The sequence below is a fragment of the Prionailurus viverrinus genome, chromosome A2, assembly GCF_022837055.1.
Source record: "Prionailurus viverrinus isolate Anna chromosome A2, UM_Priviv_1.0, whole genome shotgun sequence".
Taxonomy (NCBI): Eukaryota; Metazoa; Chordata; class Mammalia; order Carnivora; family Felidae; genus Prionailurus; species Prionailurus viverrinus.
Window position 1 is genome coordinate 110,363,312 of NC_062562.1, and position 5,077 is coordinate 110,368,388.

At 38.4% G+C, this 5,077-nt stretch overlaps 1 non-coding gene across 1 annotated transcript; it reads left to right on the plus strand.

Moving 5' to 3' along the window:
- Positions 1-274: 274 nt before the first annotated feature.
- On the plus strand, positions 275-378 carry LOC125161368 (U6 spliceosomal RNA). Its single transcript, XR_007150580.1, has one exon. It is a non-coding gene; the product is annotated as a U6 spliceosomal RNA (small nuclear RNA).
- Positions 379-5,077: the final 4,699 nt, after the last annotated feature.

A 5,077-nucleotide genomic window follows, 5' to 3' on the forward strand; every position in this document is an offset into this window, starting at 1 on the left:
ATTGGGGGAGAGAGGAAAAGGGGTAATGGTCATAGAGGAGGCCACTTGTTGGGATGAACACTGGGTGTTGCATGCGAGCGATGAACCACGGGAATCTACCCCCAAAACCAAGAGCACACTTTACACATTGTATGTTAGCCAATTTGACAATAAATTATATTTAAAAAAAGTAAATTGCCATATTTACCTCATAATTTTGTCCTTTTTTGCCATATTTATATTACAGAATCAGACATACCCGCATAGGTACTTTTGACTGCATTTTAGTCAGCTTGTGCTTACTTCAGCAGGACATGTACTAAAATTAGAACAACAAGGAGATTAGCATGGTCTCTGCGCAAGGGTGACATGCAAATATGTGACGTTAATCATCTAGATGGCCTCTTTCTAGAAAATTCGGAAATTTTTAACCTCAGGTTTTGAAAACTTCACCAGGGGCACTTGACCAGAAGGATCAGGAATGTCCTCCTCTGGAACATTTACTACGCATGTTTATTTGTTTAATGTGTGTCTGCCAGGCTTGTCTGTAAATTCCATCAAGGCAGAAATCAGTAGCTCCACCAAAGGGCAACAGGCCCGACCCCATTAATCAAGAAGCACTTTGTTTTCAGGTACTACCATTTTGAGGTAATGGTAGGAGAGGTGCAGGGCAGGGATAGACTGAAGACACACTCAGGAAATAAAATGAGCAGATCTAACAATCTGCTGAAGGATTGCAGAAAAATATTCTTGAGCTTCAAGCTTAAGTTGTTGGATGGGCATATCCCCAGTCAAGGAAGAAATGCATTTGGTGGGAGATCAGTTTGGGAGATCATATACTTTGGGATGTCTGTGGGCACTAATCATCCGTGAGTAAGTGCAGATACATGGGAATCTGCACTTCTCTGGCGGGGCAGATGGCCCCCAAAGACGCCTGTGCTCTCATTCTCAGAGATGTTGTTTTCCATGACAAAGAGACTTTGCACATGTGTTTGAAGTTAGGAATCTTAAAATGGTGAGTGTACCCTGCATTACCCAGGTGGGTCCAATCCAATCACAGACGTTCTTTAAAGCAGATCTTCCCCAGCTGCAGAGAATCCCGGAGGGCAGTGTGGAAAACCCTCAGCCTACTGTTGCTGGTTTTGATGCAGAAAGGCAGCCTTGAGCCACGAATGCAGCGAGCTAGCCTTCAAGACGCTAGAAAGGTAAGGAAATGCTTTGTCACAGAGTCTCTAGAAAGAACTCGGGTTTGCCAACACCTTGTTTGTAGCCCAGTGAACTCTGAAACTGATTTTGGACTTGTGACCTTTCAAACTGTAAGAGAGTAAACTTACGTTGTTCTAAGCTTACACCCATTTGTGTTAATTTTTAAACAACAACACTATAAAATGAATAAAGCCACTATCCTGTTTCCCCAAACAAAACAAGTTTATGAAACTTGATAACATAATTCTCTGGGGCCACATTCTCTAAAGCCAAGAAAAGGAGCAAATTCTCCCCCCTCAGTTCCCTTTCATTTTGAGAGATATTTGCTTAGTTGTTGACCTCTGAACTGGGTTTTCACGGACAAATTCTTATGATGCTGCTGAGGAAGCTGGCAGGTGAGGCATGCTGTGACATCCAACAGACAACACAGGGCTGACTCTCTACCAATCACAGGGTCAAAGCCAGATTTTGAAAGAGAAAATTTCACACTCTGCCCCAGTTCTCATTCTCAGTATCTATCAGTTTGGATTTGCTCCATCACTAGTGAAACTCATGCTTTCCTGAGAAGCGGTGGCTGAGCTGTGTTTAGGGAGGGAAGCATGGGTATCTGAGCATGGCTACACTTAGAAGCAACAACGTAAATTGGACACCTGTCTTCCATAATCTCTGATCCTTCTTGTTGAATGTTACAGTGCAGTCTCAGGAGAATCCGTTGATCACCTGGCTGAGACAGTGGTGGTCAGTTTTCTCTGCTGTAAGATTACTCTTTTTTGGAACTTTTTTTTTTTTTTTTTTTTTTTTTTTTACATATTCTTGTCTTTGGAAGAAACCGATGATGTGCAACCCAAGCATGAGGAGCGGAGGGTTAGGTTCTGCCTCCTTGAATATGGAAAATATGCATAAGTTATTTGGAATTCTGTGCATATTTGTCTAGTCTCCACTTTTTTGAGTAAAGTCTTTATAGCGGTATGGACTTGTGACTCCTATATTCTGATTTATAATGCACTACGACTTTATTTTGTTGATAACTTCTTCTGCCTTCAGTCACTGGGAGTTCTTTAAGTTTGTTGCTGTGTCCTGTTGACCTACTCATATTACTATGGGGTTTTTTTGTTTGTTTGTTTGTTTGTTTTGTTTGTCTTTGAGTGCCACCTTACTTTCTGGCAATACAAGATCTCAAGATTCATCATGTATTTTTCCTGCCCCAGTCCTGGAATCAGCTTTTTTTTTTTTTTTTATATCCCCCAGGAATCCGTGGTTATTTTTATTGGTGAATGGTACTATAAACCAAGATCTGAGTATTAAGTGAGCTCATTGCTACCAGGGAGTTACTGTGTTTAGGTCCCCTTAGGTGGCAGAGTAAGGAAATATATATATATACACACACATATATATATATGCATATATGTATATATATGTATATGTACATATATATATATATGCATACTCTAGCCTGTGTATATAGGCATACCTATAAATATTTTTATATGTGACAGTATTCACTGATACTAAGCCGAAAGTGAGTTCATGTGGAGGTCTCCAACTCTAATCCATTACCACATAGATTATTCTAGTCTCTCCCCCTTGCTTTTCTGTAGCCACCTACTCCAACTGTGAGAAAACTTGCTCCCACCATCCGTTTTCATTTAATTAATTGTTTGATCCCGGGAGAGATGTGTTTCAAGTGTTGACACGTATCCCCAGGAGATGCAACTTTGTTAACTAGAATACAGGTTTTTTTTTTAATTTTTTTTAACATTTATTTTTGAGACAGAGAGACAGAGCATGAACGGGGGAGGGTCAGAGAGAGAGGGAGACACAGAATCTGAAGCAGGCTCCAGGCTCTGAGCTGTCGGCACAGAGCCGGACGCGGGGCTCGAACTCATGGACTGTGAGATCATGACCTGAGCCGAAGTCGGACGCTTAACCGACTGAGCCACCCAGGCGCCCCTAGAATACAGTTCTTATGTGTAGTTCCAATTAACTTTAGAGATCTTATTTCGTACATTACTTAGGTTAGCAACTTTTCCTCCACCCTCTTTAATGACATTGTTTCAGGTATTTGTAACTCTGTTAGATTCTTTGTCCCATTCTGTGTTTGGTCTTGAGATCCCGTAACGTCTTAAAGGATATATTTTTAAGTGCATATATAAAGGTTCATTTTTGTGCTGTAAGGTTCAGCAGGTTTTAGTAAGTGCACAGTACCATATATCCACCCTTGGATTTTTCTATAGAATAGTTTTATGATACTAAAAGCTTCTGTGCTCCACCAATTTAACATCTCTCTAACCTCTAGCCACCTGTTCATTCGTTATCTTCACAGTTTTACCTTTTCTGGAATGTCTTATAAATGGCATCATACAGTTTGTAGCTTTTGCAAACTGCTTTTTTTCATTTATTACAATGCATTTCAGATTCATGTGTCTGCACGATTTGATAGCTCATGACTTTTTTTATCACTAAATAGTATTATTTGAATGGATACACAACTTTTTTTTTTCCTCCATTCACCTGTTGAGGGGTATTTTTGCCACTTCCCTTTTTTTTACATTTATGAATAAAGTGACTGGCTATAATGATTCACATGCAAGTGTTTGTGTGGACTTGAGTTTTCAATTAAAGAAGGTAAATGTTCAAGTCCTTGCCCATTTTTTATCAGATTATTTTTCTTTTGAGTTATAGGAGTGCCTTATATATTTTGGAAATTCACTCCTTATCATATTGATGCTTTTCAAATATTTTTTCCCATTCTGTAGGTGGCCTTTTCATGCCAGTGATTATTTCCTTTCCTGCAAGAACTATTTTAGTTGGTACTCACACATGTCTATTTTTGCTTCTGTTGTCTGCCCTTTTACTGTTCTATTTACCAAAAAACCCATTGCTGAGACTAATGTCAAGAAGCTTTTCTCTTATGTTCTAAGAGTTCTGCAGTTTCAGGTCTTATGTTGAAATCTTTAATCCATTTGAGTTGACTTTTGCATATGTGTAAGGTAGGACATAATTTCATTTCTTTTCTTCCTTTCTTTCTTCCTCTCTCCATCCCTCCCTTCCCTTGTTTTTTTGTACATATGGATAGCCCATTTTCCCAGCACCATTTGTTGAAGAGACTGTTTGTTCCCCATTCTGTGTCCTTGGCATCCTTGTCTAGGATGAGTTGACTGTATGGGGTAGGGTTATTTGTGGGCTCTGATTTTATTTCTTTGTCTATATGTCTGTATTTATGCCAGTACCATGCTATTTGAATGAATGTAGCTGTAGTGTATACACGTTGTACTGTATGTTTTAAAATTAAGAAGTATGATGCCTCCAGCTTTGTTATTTAAGACGAGTTTCACCATTGGTGGGCTTCTATAGTTCCATACCAATTTGAAAATTGTTTTTTTTTTTCTATTTCTATAAAAAATTTTGATGGGTATAGTATCAAATCTGTACATCACTTTAAATAGTATGAACATTTTAACAATATTAAGTCTTCAAATTTATAAACGCAGGATGTCCATGTATTTGTGTGTCTTCTTATTTCTGTCATCAATGTTTTCTAGATTTTAACATACAAATCTTACACCTTCTTGGTTAAATTTAATCCTAAGCATTGTATTTTTTCTGATGCTGTTGTCAATAGAATTGTTTGTTTTATTTTCTTTTCAGATATTTTGTTGTTAGTGTATAGAAATGCACCTGGTTTTTATATGTATATTTATATTTCCTGCAACTTCACTGAATTTGTTGATTAGCTCTAACGGTTTTTGGTGGAGTCTTATGGTATTCTACTTACAGGATCATGTTACCTGCCAACAGGTAATTTTATCTGACTTTTTTTCTGATTCGGTTACCTTTTATTTCTTTCCTGATGGCTCTGGCTAGGACTTCCAGTACTCTGTTGGATAGAAGT